The following is a 19,475-nucleotide window of genomic DNA, read 5'->3' on the forward strand; positions in this document are numbered from 1 at the left end:
GCAGGTTTCAAGACCAAATGTCTGGTTTGAGTTGACTGTTGGTAACATTAAAGAAAAAAATGTTACCTTCAAAGGCTTGGCTACGATTGGGAACTTTCTCTGTGGAGACTCAAACCAAGGGTTATGAGCATCAGGAAAGCTTAGAGACAAATATATAATCAAAAGGAGGGAGCTTGCAATGTGAACATGAAATTGGGACTATTTTTAAGGCAAAAAAGTAGGTTTACTTTTTAAATCCTAACCAATAAATCCTGCTTCATCTGAATGAGTTAAAGGGTCTTGAATCCCTCGGTGAATCTACTTCTACCATTACATGGTATGGTATGTCCCTTCGTTATGCTGAAATAATAGGCTGTTTTATAGAGGATACACAGGATTGTAGAAGTTAGGTCTTTAATTATCTGCCACACCTTATTCCAATTTTAAATTGAGAGTTTAAAATTGAAATTAAATTTCAAATTAAATTAAAATAATGAATATTACTTCATCAGTTACTTCCCATAAGCTGTCACCAGGCCAACACCTACTTATCCTGGCATCATCAAAAAATGTTATTTTGTTTGAGTTTGAGCAATCAAAGATGTGATTCTGAAGCAATCTGGTCTTTATAATGCTTAAGTATTTCGCTATAGTTTTTTTTTGACTAATCACATTATTGTCTGGGACTTTACTTTGAACGACCATTTACATTCTGTTGTGCTTTGCCAAATGAATTACAGCTCAGACTGTAGTTTCAGTTACAAGTTACTAGGTCAAGGGCATTAGAACAAAAAAGCTGGGAGCCTTGGCTGAAAATGATCAGACAGTTTGCATTATGTGTGTGTGCATTGTATTTAAAACAAAACATTGATTGTGCAGGAGCATTCAGCCTTTTGTACTAGAATGGTTTTATGGTTTTAGAAATATACAACTGTACTTTCTTGTCCCCCTTCAGTTGTTGAAGCCAGAACAGGATCTAGATTTTAGTCTTATTCATTCTGGGAATGTGGCTGTCACTAGTCAGGCCAGCATTTGTTGTCTACCTTCCTTGTCTTAAATAGGCCAGTTGTGATCATTGATTAAAATTTATTGCCGCTAAGACCAGGGGATAAAGGTTTGCAGTCTATGCATTGTATTATTGAACCTAAGGCGAAGGTAGCCAGCTGACCAAGAGTACTTGCATTTCCTGTCATATTCTGTATTCTCCCCATTTTTGAAGTTGTCTAAAGTGAAAACTATAGTTATGTTAAAATGAAAATTATCAAAGCTTTTAGTAAAAACTGTACAGTCTTCACTGTAGATATTTAAAAACTGGTGCAGAAAGACTGCTATGGACTCAAAGAGAGTGTTAATATTATAATGTTAAGGATATGAGATTATCTCTTTGTTGCGAAACATGAACATAGGCATAGGAGTATATAGCATTTATAAAATCCAAAACAGTTTCCTTGTGTTGGTGTAGGTATAATTTTTCTCAGTCGTTGGAAATTCATCTGCCTTTGTACATGGGTTGTGGTTTGCAGAGTAATGGTATAACTCTAACTATGGCTCATTTTGTCTCATTCCATTTGTCTCTGGCTAGCAAGAGAGGAAGCAACAATGGTTTTACCTCTGGCAATTAAAATCCCATGGATGGACAATTAATGAATGCAAGTAAAGAAGCTTGTAGAGCAATAAATCTGTTGAAGGACATAGCTGAAGGAGCAATAGGTCATAAATAGTACAAAGCTTTATTTTGATTATCACTAGCTTTGATAAATCCATTACTAAAATTAGTGATTTGGGTAATAGAATCCATTGTCTTGTTTCACTTTCTGGCAGGTCAGTGCAGGATGTATGGGGAAAGACAAAGTTGGTGGAAGAGTTGGTCATTGCACAGTGGGAGCTTTTGGTAAGGCAACCACCTTAGAATGATTTATATACTTCTAACATACCTTGTTGTTTTAGTTTCACTAACTCAGATAGACTGGTGCTGCGACCATGTACATCCTTCATAGTGTCATTGCTAGTTTCTGCAATGCCCTGTTGTGTTCATAATTGAATAAAGGAAAACTATTTTAACTCACCACCCTAAAGGTCTTCATTCTTTGAAAATTCAACATCTGCCCATTCGTTATCCTGAGTGGTTTTGAACAATTTTACTGTTTTTCTTAGTACTCGTGTTATGATCCCAGCTGATGTTACTACTGGACAAGCCAGATCCCAGGGTGGAACCTGGCTTGATAGATTCTAACTTTTATATATATTTTTTTGCTTAGAAATGTGGAGGGTGGCTACTGAACAGAGTCTCAGTAGCCAGCTGATGAATTTTTAACATAAGAATAAAACATTTATTCAACAAGAAAAGATAAACTTTATTACAGTACTCCTTCACCCATACCTATACCTTTACAGGCATAGTTAGATTCATAAGATAACACAAGTTACAAAAGCTATCACATTCTCTCATGATAACAATAAGCACACAGTCCATGTCAACCAATAGGTGACCTGTGGTCAGGCACACCACACCCTGAAACCAAGTAAAAGATGCTATGGATCCCTCATCGACTCCCCCCAGATGCTTGTTACACCATGAGCCAGCCGATCTCACTGAACTCTTGCCTTACACATGAGGGTTTCCAATCTCCACTCTCGAAGAACTCACTTTCCACAAGGGCTCACCTCCAGGGTTTTAATCTCTCCTTCTGATGTTCTACTCCCCCGGATCGCCACATGCGTTCAAACTTTGCCTTCTACACACTCTCTTTGATACTCAGCTGTGCCAATCACATATCCATAGTAAGGAGTCACCAACTTTTGGCTGTCTCCTTAGATCTCCTGGCTTCTCCCAAGCCTATTTTGCTTTAAGTTTGCATCCTGCAGCTTTCTCCCTTTAAGCTTGGTACTTTCCTCTGCTCCTCGCTCTTAACTTAACTTAACAGGACCGTTTCCAGATTCCTGTTCTTCCTTTGACTGGAAGGTCATCTTGGGACCTTTCTCTTGTTCCACTCCCTGGTTTTGGCATTTCTTTAGTTTGGGACTTGCTATCTGTCCCTCTCCTATGCTGCTGCTCCTGGCAACTCCTTTCAATTGAACTAAAACTACTTTTTTGTGTTTTCTGGCTCTGTGGGTCCCCCTCTCTGAAGCCCTGTTGCTAGTCAACAGCACAGTTTTTCTACCATGTTTGTTATAACTTCCCTTCAAGAGCCTCAAAACCTCATGAGAAAGCAGGCATTTTAAAAAATGGAACCAAAACTCAAGTTCCCACCTTTCTTAATGCCCAAATACAGAAATGCAAATTAAACTAAACTTTAAAGATATACCTTATTCATAACACACACAAATACACATATAACTTAGTTAAGCTATCTCTGGTTCCTAACACACTTGTGTTACACACTTGCATAGAACCTTTTCATTCATATACTAATCATAACATTAATCTTAGTATTTCATAAAATGCCTATTATACAGATCCCACCCTATGTTTGTTAAAGATCCAAAAAGAAACAGCCCCATATCCATTCCATCTAAAATTTATTCAATCCATTGCCGAAAAGTACTTGATGTATGAGGCACTTCGTGACAAGAGCATTTGACAATGCTTTTCGTGACCCTTCTAAGGTGTGATATGGGTAGTGCATCTACCCTTTGTTACAGAATACACTCTGTACTAATACACTCTTAAGGGCTGCGGCAATTGGGAAAATCTTCCTAAGCATGGAAGTTTTCATTATGATTTCGACTAATGTATTTTTTTAATAAAAATATTCTGAAGTTTTAGTTGTGACTTTACATCAACATTGGTATTACAAAATGTGAAAGTGTGCTATGTTTCCATTTTCATTCTTTCTGATTGGATAACGGAAGGGATGCAACAAGTAAAGGAATAAATATTATAGAATTTTGAAGTTGGCAGTTAATTTTCGCAGTTTTGTTAGGATAACGTGCAGAGGGTTACTTACTGTGCATCCACAAGTCAGTGATCTAGATCATGAACGGAAAAGTTCTATCCAAGTGTATAAAAACAAGAATATCGAGCAAAACAGTAAAATTGCTCCAAGCCATTCAAGGCAACAATTGGCAGGAACTTTGTTAGACATTGAAGTTTCAAAGAATGAAGACCATTAAGGTGGTGAGGAAATATATTTTCCCTTTATTCAGATATTTTATCAAGTGTACTTGAGAGTTCGGAATAATCACTAAGCTCTTTAGAAATGTACTGCCAAATTTATATTGTATTGGGATACTCCTGTTTGTATGTGGATGTTGAATAAACGAGGCCTCAATATATTTTCTCATCCAAGAGGTGATATCTCTGCTATATAGCACTTCCTGTTACTGAGTTGTTGCTCTCAATTATAAATTCTAACCTTGGAGTGGTGCTTGAACCTACAATATTCTGACTCGGGCAACATTTCTGACAGAGTATCTGGCCCAGAACAAGGTCATCTATTGAACAAAGTGGGGTAATTGCTTGATCGCACAGTTTGCGAATTTCTTAGAATATTTCACCATGTCTTCAATTTCAAAAATAATTGTGCCAGCTGCACTCCCTTTGCACAGGGATATGGTTTCAAGAGCAAAGCATTCATATTTCCAAACGTAAGAGGCCATTTAATATGGTAAATATTGTGACATTTATCTCGTTTCTTTTGTCCCTCCGATCACAATGGATCTTGATGTTGTTTGTCATTGTGATTTTTTTTCTGTAAAACCTGAGTGAATTATAAGCTCATTCTTTCTTGTTCTCCTCTTAGTGAACTTGCATAATTAATTTTAAAAATGCATTTTAAAAAGTTGTCCTGGGGCTGCCTTAGATATTTATATCCATGACCTGTATTTTTCAAATAGTGAATTACTTTCACTTATTCCAGTTACGTTTTCAATTGGAGATAACTGTTTGAATATGGCAATAAGTTGCATTTCTGTTCAGAATTGGTGATAATTTAGTGGACTAAACACAATCATTTGCCATGATCCCTTATGGTATATATGTCTGAGCAGCTGGTTCCATCATGCTTTACCACTTTTTTCCATTTATTCATGTTACCAATCTTGTCAACAAAAATATAACCAAATTCTAGCACTTAATCTGACTTTATATTTTTGTGGTGATCTCAGTGGTTTTAGCTGTGGATTTGATCACTTTAAAAATAATATTTGTACAAAAATGATCATGTTCAACTTATTTTGGTGAATTTCCAGATTTTGAACACTGTAGCTTTTATTTTCATTTTCATTCCTTGTCCAAAAAGAATGGTTTCAAAAGGTACCGTGAAAGAAAATGCTTGATGTAATGTTGCTATAAAGACTTGTATCCGAAGACCCATTTTCTTTTGTAATTTTTGTTGAATTTAGTTTCAGAGCTGCACTTGCTGTCACGAATGGTTGAAATGCGTGGTATTTGTTTTATTTATTGTGCGTAGGTGTGTAGGAATAGTGTGCAGGTGAGGCCACATTGCCTTTTTCAAAATTTATAGTTTGAAGATTTGTTTCAGTTGAAAATCTTCTCTCTGTCTTAAGACCAAAATGCCCCCCTGATCCATTCCCTACTCACCTTGGTTTGTGCTTTGCTCTCACGTGTGATGTGGATAAATTGGGTGCAAGTTGTAATTTGTTTGCATCTCTCTATGCACTTGTCTTGATTCTGACACCGAGACCTGCATCTCTATAATTCAGTACCCGATGGGCTTAAAAAATAGTTCTGAGCCAATTTTCCAGACAAGCTTCAGACAAGATATCAAAGCTTAACCTGTTTGCTTGATTCTAGTGACCAGGTGAAATATTTGCATTGTTTAAGACTGTCCTTCAAGACTGAAGTGAAATGAAAAATTAAATGGCTCATCAATGGCCTGGCAAACTCCAATGAGTTTTTATTTTCAGCTGTTGAACTGTTAAAGAAATGTGACAGAATTGTATGTAAAAGAAATGCTTAACCATGGCAACAAAGCTGAGATGGCCGAAACTTATGTAGAATTCTAGCTTTTGGGGTTGAAGGAGTAAAAGTGGGTAGCTTGCTCTGGAAAATAGTTGGCAGCAAAGCTCCCAGTAGCTGCTGGTTTTGCATATCCAGCCTCCATAAAAAATTCAGATGCCTACATTGCCATGCCGGCTTTAGAAACCTTGGGGTGTCAGAAAATAGATTAAAGGCCTAAAGGATTATAGGTGCCAGTATTTGAGAGAATAAAGGAAATGTTTTCCAGATGGTTTGAATCTAACTGGGAAACATCATCATTATGTGTTAATATTCAAGTCACAAGTGAACGTACATAATATGTCAGCCAGACTTCAGATTTGTAACTAAAGGACTGCTTTAAAAATGCACCTGTCTCTGATCTGACTGGAAATACTTTAGAACCAAATTGGCTTCGGACCAGTATTTACATGGATGGCACAGCTACAAGAGTACATAAACGTGCGAGCTCAGTGAAGGTATGGATTCACTTAGTAATTTATACCTCCCCACAGATACTGTTCTGACCACCAAACAATGTTTTTGTTTTCAGCTTGATTTCTTTCCTTTCTGTAGAGAAAACAAATTCATTGTTTGGCATTAGAAATGAGTGGGCAGTTTTAGATATTGGACAGTGACAATTTGTTATGAACAAAAATAATTGCTCTATGGTAGTTGTGAAATGACAAGGAAATTTAAATACGGGTTATGTTTTAATAGTACATCTACATGTGTGCTCAGGGGCAATAAAACAGAAAGAATGCCTGTCTATATTTGTCCACCTTTGTTTCTTTTTCACTCTTACTGTCACTATGTGACTGAGATGTTCTTTCCTGTTATCTTTGCATCTTGGGTATTTCTCGCTTTCTTTTTGTCATCTTTCTCTTTCTTTGTGCTGCAATCTTTGTGTATGCCTATTATTAGAGCGAGAGAAAGTAGAGAGATCAGTTGATGTTCTATTCTGTTGCACAAAAGGGGTCAAGACCAAGTGCAATTCTCAGGTGAGGGTTTGAGGCAGGGTCCAGACCTAAATGCACAAACAAAATTCACGTTTTAAAATCATAGATTCTGCCCTTATTTTTATATTTCCATTATTAATTCATATTTCCTCATCAATAATGGAAACTGCTTATGTAAACTTGTCACAATGTGGTTACATCCTCTCCACCACCAGTAGTGCTAGTACTGGTGGTTAAATGTTGGTCACTGATGGTGCCACTGATGGGAGTAGTTTAAAATAACAGCCTCGCTTGTTAAGTGCACGATCTATTTAATTAGGTAGGGGTGGGGTGGGGGGCATGGGGAAGAGTTTTTTAAAAAATGATGCGAACCATACCGCTGCATTAAATAAACTGGTGACAAGACCGATGAATGACAAAGTAAGAATTTTTTTTTTTTTTTTTGCAACCATTAAGTTACAGAGTGAGTACACATCACTGAATTGTCAATGATTCGAAGCTTGAATGTGGGGCAAAACAAAGACCTGAGTCACTTCACTATAGATGTTCTGGGTTTAAGTTTTTCTTTCTGTGCCTTGGAGGTTATAAAATGTTCTGCTAATTAGACATACTTTGCAAGTTAGGCAAATTGTAAAATATGCTCCCTTTAGTCATGCATATTAATTAATTTTACAGGCTTTCCTGGTCAATATAATTATTTTACTTGAACATAATTTTTATAGACTGATGACATCAGCTGCAAAATAACTGCCATTGTACATAATGAAAAGATACTAAGATAAATAGTTAGTCATGTTAATTTTGGGTGGCAGACCTGTATTTAGTGTAGTCTTTTCAAGTAAACCGTTTCAACCATAATTTGACGAGGTGAAAGATGATTTGCAATTAATTTTTAAAAATGCATTAGTTATCAAAGGGAATCGGCTGATAATTGGGATTAGGGTAATTAGTATGGCAAGATTCCATGTGAAGGAACAAAATTGTAGTGTTGCACTTTGCCAATAAAAGTTTGTTCTTTCAGATCTTTTGCCATTAAGGTTCTTTTATAGATTTTCAATCAATTTCTAATTTGAGATGCGATCGATTCATGGAAAGAAATCAGGTTAATTCAAAGAATTTCACTTTTTTCATGAACTATATCGTTTCATAGATTAAATGTATAAGAAAATTCTATAAAAGGGACAAATGAAAACGATTCAAATGGTTAACCTATCCTGAGAATCTATTTTCCATATTGCCTTCTACTGTCCCTGTATTGTATGTGCATGTAGAGTAAAAAAATAAATAAAATTGCAGAATAAGTATAACAAAAATATTGTGAATGGTTCAGTAATTCATCTTTGAAAGAAGGCCTAGAAGGCATGAGGGATAGCTCTTCTGAAACAAGTGTATGATGCCATAAAATAAGGTTTTAAAAAATTCATTCATGGGAGGTTGGCATCGCTGGCTAGGCCAGCATTTATTGCCCATCCCTAAATGCCCTTGTTCAGAGGGCATTTAAGAGTCAACCACATTGCTGTGGGTCTGGAGTCACATACCAGGCAAGGACAACAGATTTCCTCCCCTACAGGACATTAGTGAACCAGATGGGTTTTTACAACAGTCGACAATGGTCATCATTAGACTTTTAATTCCAGATTTTTATTGAATTCAAATTCCACCATCTGCTGTGGCGGGATTCAAACCAGGGACCCCAGAGCATCACCCTGGGTCTCTGAATTATTAGTCCAGCGACAATACCACTATGTCACCGCCTCCCCCCATGATGATGAATTACTGACTTAATGGCACTAAGACACCTATTTACAGATGCAAATATTCATTAAATTTGATGTAGAAATCTGGCATTTTCATTTGTTTTACGTAAGCTTTCATTTTTATCCAAAGAGCCTTTTATCTTTCATCCATTTTGAAGTTTTTAACTTGAAGTTCTGATCTCATAAGCTGTGAAAAATAGTAACTGCCAACCCATAACCATGGAAGACTGTCAGTTGTAATGCATAGCTTGAAATTTGTCCAGTTATTGATTACAAGGGAATCATTTTTTGCTGTGTATTGCAAGTATTGAGAATAGAGAAACTGGATCACGCAATGGTGGGTTAGACACTGATAATTTTTCCTGTGGATTTAGGCGTAAATCAAGTCAAATTGGTTGGATGAAGGTATCCTCCAAGAACTGTAAGAGTGCTCTGTTGAATAGGTCAATACCAAGTTAAAACTTAGATTAAAATGCTTAATTTATTTAGTCATACTTGTCCTCATTGCCCCAATTATCATCTCTCATAACAAGGTCCCTATTAGTGATGTAGCCTATAGCTATAACTTGGAGGAGAGTTGAGACATTGCTAAATTAACTTGTGATTTTTACCTCCACTGATAGACCATTGGGCAAATGCACTGCTGATGTGGAATTAGTAAGATGGATGTCAGTTTGATCCTAGTTTGTACTAAGTTGCCCAGAGCACTGCATTTGGCCTGCGTCCAGTGGATGCGAAAGGGAAATATCAGAATTGGAACATTCACTTAATCCATTGACTACTTCAGAAAAGATCAAATTCGTGTGTGCATATATTAGATGACAGGATTGGTCTAGGAGCATTGAACCTGCAACCAATGAGTGCACTAATGCCCCCTGTTTAGGCTCATCATTCATGAAGGATTACCTCTTGGATGAGGAACCAGAGAACTGTTTTATCAGTACATTGCTGGGCTGCTAGTGTGGTCCCAGTGGAGTGACTTCTGGTTTCTAGACAGTCCGTGTGCCAGCACTGAAGTGAACTGAACTCCCATCATGATGTAAATGATACTGACTCTATTTAACTATTTTAGTGTTACTTCTAGCATGCTGCATATGATTTTGGAGCATTCTGATTGGAGTTGGAATGTCAGACCATGAGCAGCGAGTAAAGGGGCTATTGAAGCATTGTTTTGGGTTTTTTTTGTTGGATCCACAGGGGACTCAAATTTCCTTGCTGCAGCTAGATTTTGAAAGCTGAGGAAAAGGTCTAAATAAAGGATGGTCATATATTAGGGAGGGGTCATGACTGTAGCTTATGTTTGGAATGGTTGCTTGCTTACATTGGAAAAAAATAAACTGGATTTTACAATAGCCAAAGGGTTAGATAAACTAGTATTAAGTAAGAGGGACTAAAAGTGCCCTTTTGCATTTTAGCAATTACTACTGACACGCATTCAATCTCCTTTTCTGCTGGGTTTCTGCCTGTACTTTGGAGGGAAAATCTTGGGTAACACTTTGGCCATATGTTATGGATTTCCTTGTGGTTGGTTCCCAGTAGCATTGCAGATCCAGATTTCCAGCTGCCCATTCACACTTAATTGCTTTGATGTTTGCAAACAGCAGGATATTCCATGTTATTCTGTAATGGCCCTGTTCACTTGTAATGGAGTTCAATCTTTTAGACCGGTCAGTCCCGAATTAGTCATACCTGAGATGAAAACGTTAACACCAATCTATTCCCAGCTTTGACAGGTCAGATTGGAATTTGAAAGCTGCGTTCATAGTTTTTAATCAATTGTTTTTGTACTGCTTTTTTTTTTCCTTGTAGAAATTTCCACAAGAATAATCTTACCGTGGCAGAAAATAAAGGAATAAAAGGGAAACATGCTGGAAATGAGAAGTGATCTATCTTGTGATGTCACTGGCACAACAACAACAAATACATGACTGATATTGCTGTTGAGTTGGTGATAGGTATTACTATGAAATGGCACCAGGGAACATGGACTGTTTAGGCAAGCATGTGAATTACAGTAAGCATTGAGCACATTCTGACCCATCTGGAAAAAATAATTATCAGAATTGTTGGCCAAAATCTTATTTATCATTTGCTCAAATCAATTGAATTACCTGTGGATGTAAATCAGATTGAAATAATTTTGTCATAGTAAACTTTCAAAGATGGACAAAAGTCATAAAACATCTGGAGGGTGTCATTTTAAAATATTTGTGGCATTGTATCAGCTGGAGTTTCTGCAGTGCAGTTAAATATTGATGGTTGTAGCTAGTACTGCATCCTCTACATTAATAACATTTCAGGCCTCAGGAGAGAATAGAAATTGCCTGCTCCAAAGCTCTGCCCTTCTCACTATGGATATCAAATATCTATATTTCTGTTTGAATAATGTGGAAAAATGGTTGGGGTTGTACAATACTTAATATAAAAACATTGACATCAATTTTCAGGGTGCCAGTTTGTTGGGAGTGAGACGGCAGTGCTCCGAAAATCACTGTAGCATTTTACCACCTTATTTCCAATGCTGCTTTAGATATCTCTCTGTTTTTGATTCATCCTGGAAATGGGTGGCTAAAGTGTCCAGCTGTTTCATGACACACTTAATACTCTAATTGGGGGTTCTATGTTGTTTGCAGGATCCTGGCGCAATTTTCAGATATCAATAACAGAGCAATAGTGTATTTGCTTTGTCCATTGGTACTAGACAATGAGAGGGCCAATTGGAATCCTTAAAACAGTTGCAGGCCACTTGCATGAGACCAGTGTTAATTGCATAAATTAAGGTCAAGTGTCTACAGGTGGGGTGCATTGGAGAATTACATGTGCACATAGTGACCTTTATTGACATTGGTGGTGGGTTGTAGAGTTAGGAGCTATACATTTGTAATGTCTTACCTTGTGAATAAATCTAAAACTGAGTAAAGATTGACTTCTGGTCTTCTCCTTCACCAACTGTAAGAAGTTGAACATCCACAATGTTGTGGCATTGATTTCTTTGAGGCTTGCCAACTGTTGTTGGTCCATCCGTTCAGGATGACCAACCATCCGTGATTTTCTGGGACTGCCCTGCCATTTAGCTTTCAGCCTCACGACCGAAGTCAGGCCTTTGTGGGATGTGTATTATCTTGGATTTTTTCTGTCTCTGCATCTTCTCTGTCTGCGCATGCGCACTGTGCTGCTGTGCATATGCAGATCCTAGCCGACACAGCCACGAAGGATCAGAGGACGCACTGGCCAGCATTGTCCTCTGTAGTATGCTAGCCTCAGCAGGTGGGTGGTTTGGGTTTGTGGCTGTATAGAGGGTGTCTGGGGGCTGGGATGCCAGCCAAAGGGGGCAGTATTGGATTCGGTTCCTATAGCTGCGACAGCAGACTCATGCATGAGTCCAGATCCGAGTTCTTCCGCCCCCATGGTCTTGTCACCAACCCCCAACACACTCTCTCAGTCCCATCAGCATCCCCTGCCTCAAAGTTCCCTTTTTTTAAAATCCAGAGTTGGTGACCCAGCGCCAGTTCTCTCACGGGCTTGCCACCTCCTCACCAAAGGAGCCACTACTTCCATGGAAAAGTTGCATGGATTTATTGCCCACTCTGTCTAATAGATAAGCTGCCTTTAAACATTGATTCAAAGTTCCCACCTAGCCTGTTAAGTGGCAATAAGATATGGCCCCCCAAAAGGCTCAGGCCTGTTGCTAAAGGCATTGGCTGTACAGCATAATTGTACCACTTGCTGCTCATCTGCTATCTATCAAGTGAATATCCCTCAACGATAAATAAATGCAATGTATTTACTACCTAGTGTTTGTAAAACATGATTAAATGTATGAATGATCAATGGGTGAGTCTTCTTTAAAAGCATGCAGTTTTTATAATGTTTAGTAGTAAATTCTAGCGCTCTTTCATTGGACAGTTCTATTGAACATCATAAAAACCTCAGATCAAAACCAAAATGGCCAAATGCTACAGAATTCAGAATTTATTATTCAAGCATCGCAGGTTGGGTATGTCTAGATTTAAAAGAAAATCATGACATAAAAAGGAAGTAACAATACTTGCCAATATCTGTCTCAACCTACGCAATCATAAGTGTCAAATTTAACTTATCAAAAATTATTTGAACCTTTAGCCCAGCATTTTGGATTTCTTTCCCTCCAGAGCTGCTGCATAACATTGCTGACTGGAGAGGACATTTGTTTCCTGGATTTGCTTCATTCATTTGTGGTGTGTTGGGGCTCTTATCTCCTGAAAAACAACCTGCTAGTCGAGCTTTCTGAAGATTTTCCTTCCCCCTTAAAGGGACCACATTTGCCCGACTAATTTGCTGCTGTGGAGGCAAGAACTAGCTATTTTAATATAGCATTAAAAACAGTAAATCTCTCAATTGTATCCTTAGCAACCTCCTAGACTGTTAAATGCCAAGAAAAAAAAACCCAGATTAACTGTTTTGATCTGTCCGTAAAACCTGGCGTGGTGGATTTATATGCCAGAATGCTTTTCCGTTATTTAGATGCATTTAAAACTAGTCAATATTACACTTCCAGCATAGCAAATCCATCTCTAATGGAGATGTTCATGATGGACAGCCTTTGAATCGAATAAAGTCTACACATTAGCCCAGCAAAATGACACTTATTGTTCCATTAGGAAGTTGATATCTTGGTATGGGACTTGCAGAGGAGCTTTTCTCAAGTCTGGTGGGTGACAATAATGGATGGCAAATTATTAATGTTTGCAAAATAACCCACCTGCTTAAAGGAGGCATAATACAGTGATGTACAATGAGTGGTTGAGTCAGCACGAATGCAATGAATTTTGAGTCTCGTTACTGTGTTCAGGCGAAAAACCTCAAAATGGAAGCTAAGATACCATCTACAGATCAGATTGCCCTAAAAGTAAGTTCCTTTTTAAATATTCCTTTTATCAGTGTATAGTATGAGAGTTATGTGAGCACTGACTTTGTAACAGGCAAGGCATGAACGAGCCAGAGGTCCAAGTAACCTTACATGCAGCAAAGCTGAAAATGGAATGACTTCACATTTGCTGATGAGTTTTAACATTTCTATTAATTTTTAAGTATACTGAAGTCTTGCAAACTTGACATGTGCATTTTGTACTTTTGAGAAGCAGACAATTCCTGGTGGAAGCAAATGATAAATATATTAGCTAAGATTGTGAAAATACCCTTTAACTTTCTTCAAAACTTGATAAATCCAAGCTTGTTTGAATTTGACTTTATTTTCCTTCTACATACCATACCAAGTGGTTGCAGCTACAGTATCAGTAGTCATTATCAGAGTAAAGGTTTAGATAGTTTCATTATCGCAGGTGTGGCCATTGGAAAGAGAGAACGATTTTAGAAATCATGGACATTTCAGTGAGCTTCAGGCTGTCAGATGGAAGTAATCGCCTTTGAAAATGTCAAGCATTTGTGCCTTTTTTGTATACGTTCTTGTTGAAGATGGTTCGAACCTGTGATGCTGAAATCCTGAATTATTTATTACTGATGGTTATTTGCAAAACAAAACCACAATGGGGAGGTGATGGTGTAGTGTATTGTCGCTGGACGAGTAATCCAGAGACCCAGGGTAATGCTCTGGGGACCACGGCAGATGGTGGAATTTGAATTAAATAAAAATCTGGAATTAAAAGTCTAATGACTAAAGTCTATTGTCCAATTGTCGATTGTCACTAATGTCCTTTAGGGAAGTCTGCTGTCCTTACCTGGCCTGGCCTACATGTGACTCCAGACCCACAATGCGGTTGACTCTTAAATGCCCTCTGAACTAGGGCAACTAGGGATGGGTAATGAATGCTGGCTTGGCCAGCGACACCCACATCCCATCCACACGAATAATAAAAAATAAGATTATCTAAACCTACTGAAATGTGAAAGTGAATTTAAAACTTGATTATAGTAGACTTATTTTTACTTTAGCAAATGACTGTGTTAATTTTGGTTGTACAGTTCTCCTTTTCTACTGACTGTCCCCCAATTCCAGGGTTTAAGGTATGAAGGCAGATGTTTTTAATGTAAGCTGATGAATATAGAAGGATGAAATATTAAACTTGGTTTTACATTGGAGCAGAGAAGGAACAGTAAGTGGATATTGCAGTTTGTGAAAGTGTTGGAAGGAAAATTCATTTTCCTGAATCGCTAAAAAGGAATTTTGACTTTTTATGGAATATATAAGGTTTTTTATTTGTACGGTTATGTAGTATATCATTTGAAAAACATTCTCAGCTCGAGCAATGTCATCCTTCTTCACAATTTATTCAGTAACTTCCTTATTATTTAGTATCTTTATTCCTTCAATTCCCTTGTGATTACTCACCTAGACATGATAACTGTCAAAACTGATTCCAACTGGTTTGTCGCTGAAGTATGTGGCTAACCAATTTTACTAGTAAAAATTGGGCAGCGAATAAAATTCCAAGAATAATGTAATTTTTATTCTATGTCTAATATAGTATTGCTACAACTGCAGCCCAGATTGTGAAACTTTATATTGATGCTGCAAAAAGTTAAAATAATTTAATGGAGCTGTGATTGGGCAAGCCAGAGTTTTGATCCCATATATCTGTTATTCATTTCATGTATACAATCCTATTACACAATGTAAATAGTTTCTTGCCAATGTTCAGATGCAATGAAGTTGGATGTATTTCACTTCACCCATGAACCATTTTGTTATGAAAACAAGGTGCCATTCATAATATGATGAGTACATTAGTCAACTGCACCTATATGTTCATCTGCTGCTGATCTTAAAAAATAAGATGTCAAACATCAGCTAGATTGCCATACAACAATTGTTTAACCACATTTTATGATTCTCGGTTAATTTTGTTCTGGAGCGAGGCTGTTTAACTGGTATAGACAATAAGGGTTGCATTTTTGCCACCGATGTGGGTAGCTCAGAGTTCCTGACCTCTGCTCTCGCCAAGCCAGTAAGTTTGTTTTCATAACACCTTCTTGGAGGAAAGGAAGCTTCACTATAGTGAAAGTTTCTTTATAATGGCTTTACAATTTCTTTACAAGAAGTACTTAACATCAGTCGGGAACAGGTAGCTCAAGTCAGGAAATTTCACTCGAGGGGTGGAGGCGGGAGCAAGTTCGGCCCATCAGCCCCGAAAACAGATCGTGGGCGATCATGTGGTTTGGGGGGAGCGAGTCCTGAGGTAGGCTGGTTAGGAGGCTAACATCCCAGTGCGATAAAAGCATTAGGATCTCTCGTCCTCAGCCTTCACACACTCATCCCCATGCCACCTCCATGCCCAAGACTCTCAAATGCATTAGCTCAGCAGGGCTCTGTTTGGACAAACTGAAGTACAGTGTTTACTTTGATTAACATCTTTAACGTTATAATAAGTTTGTCTTTTTTTTGTTCTCTTTTGTCACTGTCTGTATGTTTATTTGGACAAGGTTAAGAGGTGTGAAGTGGGTAAAGCTCCTGATACTGTAGTTGCCTGGCCTGATTCACAGTATTATAGGATTGTAGGAATAGTTTTTATCAAAACAGATTTCTGAAAGGGCATTTTCTTCCCTCAGTATTTCAACACTTGCCATTTTCATTATATGGCTCATTGGTTCTGTACATAGTGCATAAACTGGGTGAATAGATATGGAGATGGCATGGAAGGAACATGGAGATGGTATGGAGGGGGATGAAAGAGGCATGAGTTAGACCTTTTAAACTTGCCTTTCAAAAGGTCCCTGAATCCAGACTATGATTCACAATTCCTCTGGGCCATGAACCACAAGTCATCCAGAAGCTGTTCTGACTCCTCCAAGATTGGGGGCGAGGGGTGGGGGCTGCTCTGAGATGCCTACCTCCATAACGGAGCCAGCCAGGTCAGGAGTAAAGAGTGTAAAAACAAAAAAACTGCAGATGCTGGAAATCCAAAACAAAAACAGAAATACCTGGAAAAACTCAGCAGGCCTGGCAGCATCGGCGGAGAAGAGCAAAGTTGACGTTTTGAGTCCGATCGAAACGTCAACTGTGCTCTTCTCCGCCAATGCTGCCAGACCTGCTGAGTTTTTCCAGGTATTTCTGTTTTTGTTTTGTAAAGAGTGTAAGATTACTACCTGACACCCTTATCCTGCACCAACAAAAATTGCTGGTGCCTGGAATGGGGATGGGAGCCACATGCTACTGTATTTCTTTCTTTTCTAAATATTCATGAGTAACCTGACTTCCTTATGCTTTTGTCAAATAAGTCAAATCTCAGGTAAGGGAGCAGAATAATTTTTTGTGTTTGATAGCTATATAAGGAGTAGCTAATAATGGCCAGTAGTGAAACCTATTTCCAATTTCTTCCTCCTCCCCACCAGCTTGTGAAACACTTTCGAGTTATCAACAGTCACAGATTGCAACTCTTTTTGAGTACAATCACAGTTCTTGGTTTCCGGGAGTGGGACATGAACCCACAACCCTCTGATTCAAAGGCGAGGGTGCTATGAACTGAGCCACAGCTGAACCAGCTTGTGAAACTCTTTCGAGTTATCAACAGTCACAGATTGCAACTCTTTTGAGTACAATCACAGTTCTTGGTTTTCCAGGAGTGGGACATGAACCCACAACCCTCTGATTCAAAGGCGAGGGTGCGATGAACTGAGCCACAGCTGACACCTCAAAATTCTTTCGAGTTATCAACAGTCACAGATTGCAACTCTTTTGAGTACAATCACAGTTCTTGGTTTCCAGGAGTGGGAAATGAACCCACAACCTTCTGATTCAAAGGTGAGGGTGCTATGGACTGAGCCACAGCTGACACCTCCAACCAGCTTGTGAACTTGTACTATCCTAGACTGTGTGCTAATAGATCTAAATGAGCCTGTACTTTGATTTGGACTCAGCCCCTGGGGCCACATTCTTTGCAGAAATTGGTGCACCTTTTATCTTTTGGGTTGATAAAATTTCAACTATGCAATGTTGTTTCATTGTAATGGTTTCTGTGAAAATGTTTTTATATTGTACCATTTGTATATTGTATAATTTTGGGAATATAATTGCTTTGGTTTCACTTGGATGGCTTGCTCATCAAACAAGCTGGAAACTATTTTCATATTGAACAGCAATCTTAATGATGTGTTATACTTTGAGGTAGTTGCTTTAATTGTTTACTTTTGATAATGTACTTAAGTTTATTGCTTACAGCCAAGGGACCCTACTCTTAAGAGTGAAGTATTACAACCATGTTACTTTGTTAGCACTAAAATTTAGGATAGTAGCAGTCCTGTGCCTATAAGAAGATTAAATAGAATCACATTAATGAGCCTTGAAACATGCTGTGAGGTGACAACATCTGTGTTGCAAACCCTGCAGGAGACTCGGAGCAACTTGTGAAATTCACCTTATCGATTGCATGAAATTTGCTTGTACAACTAGTTCTCAAGCTGCATGGATACTATGAGACCTGTGCTAGCACCAGTGGTATCCATGATAGATCTTGTGTAGCCAGCAGTATCCCAAAAATGGACCTGCTGGATTCAGTATGGTCAGTGCCACCAGTCGGACCTGGTTAAAAGAAAATGGATCTTAAGTCACAACCGTCAGTGAATTGCCACCCCCAATCACGTGGGAGCTAGCTGCACGAGGCTTAGGAGATGCGAATTTGTGATGCTGGATTGGGAATTGGTAGTAGTAATGAAGTTATAAACCCCTGACCCTCCCACAAACTCAGAAACTTTTGGTCTTATTGGCTTTTATGTCTCCCATCTCCCTTCAGCTCGGCATAGGTAGAAACATTGTCAGCTGCTTTGGCCCCATGCTCTGAAACTTACTCCCTAGATCTCTTTACCCATCCACTTCTTCCTCCGAAAACGCAATTGTTTTGACTAATCTCTCCCTCCTAGTGTCCATTTGTGATGGATGTCAGGATCTTTTTTTAATTCCAGACTGGATATACGACAAAGGAGAGAGTGAAGTGTATTTCTGACCAATACATCTATTACATGTTTGTTGTGATGGCTGTAGTCACTCCACTAAGTGTATTCTTTGATTGAATTGTCATATTTATAGTGTGAATAATGATCTGATCACAGTACTGGTACTATGCCTGTAAAATCAAATTCCCATCAGGGGCCAATATTAGCTCAGGCAGTAAGATGATGCAGATTCGCAGGTCATCAGAGGAAAAATTACTCTGGCCAATTTCTTGCACGAAATGTGCCTCCAGCTGACTGATCTTGGTGAGGTATTAATAGCTGCATTCCTGAGCTATGGGAGCCTTAAACTTACCATGCCTTCCCAAACTTTCTTATTTTGCTGTATTTTATTAACCATTTATATTTCTTGTGGACCTGTCTTTTGTCTCTATACTCTCACTATCACCTCATTTTACCTTGCAACTGTTTTTTTTTGTTATTTAATCACTCCTGCCCTGCACCTTGTCAAATTAATTATTTTCCTGATGAGCCCATCCTCTGCCCAACCCCATAGCTCTGCACATGGCTAGAAGCTGATCTCTTTAACATCTTTCAATTCTAATAAAAGGTCATTGACCTGAAAGGTTAATTCTGTTTTTATTCTTCACAGGTGCTATCTCACTGGGCTGAATCTTTGTGTAGCAATTTCCGTTTTTATTTCAGCATTTCTTATACGATTTGCAGTGTTCATTTTATTGGTGCCTGAGTCTTCATATCACATCTGTTTCAATATGACATTCAATCTTCACATCAATCTTCAGCCATTGTTCTGCACAGAATTGATTAAGATGCAAAGCTTAAAAAGAACTATTTAGGTTAGGAGGAATTCTGATTCATGAATGTTGAAGAAATCAGGCGTATCTAGGTAATTAATTTCTGCTGTTAATTTGTGAAGCTTTAAACACTATCTTGAAAATT

The 19,475-nt window shown here is 38.3% G+C and overlaps 1 protein-coding gene across 3 annotated transcripts in view; it reads left to right on the top strand.

The window, feature by feature from the left end:
- Positions 1 to 19,475, top strand: part of peak1 (pseudopodium-enriched atypical kinase 1) — a 186,947-nt gene that overhangs the window by 76,182 nt on the left and 91,290 nt on the right. For all 3 annotated transcript variants that reach the window (XM_078532353.1, XM_078532354.1, XM_078532355.1), the window contains exon 2: positions 10,443 to 10,647. The gene's annotated coding sequence lies outside the window, so the exon portion shown is untranslated. The remainder of the gene's footprint in view (positions 1 to 10,442; positions 10,648 to 19,475) is intronic.

Source organism: Cetorhinus maximus, chromosome 30, assembly GCF_964194155.1.
Source record: "Cetorhinus maximus chromosome 30, sCetMax3.hap1.1, whole genome shotgun sequence".
Taxonomy (NCBI): Eukaryota; Metazoa; Chordata; class Chondrichthyes; order Lamniformes; family Cetorhinidae; genus Cetorhinus; species Cetorhinus maximus.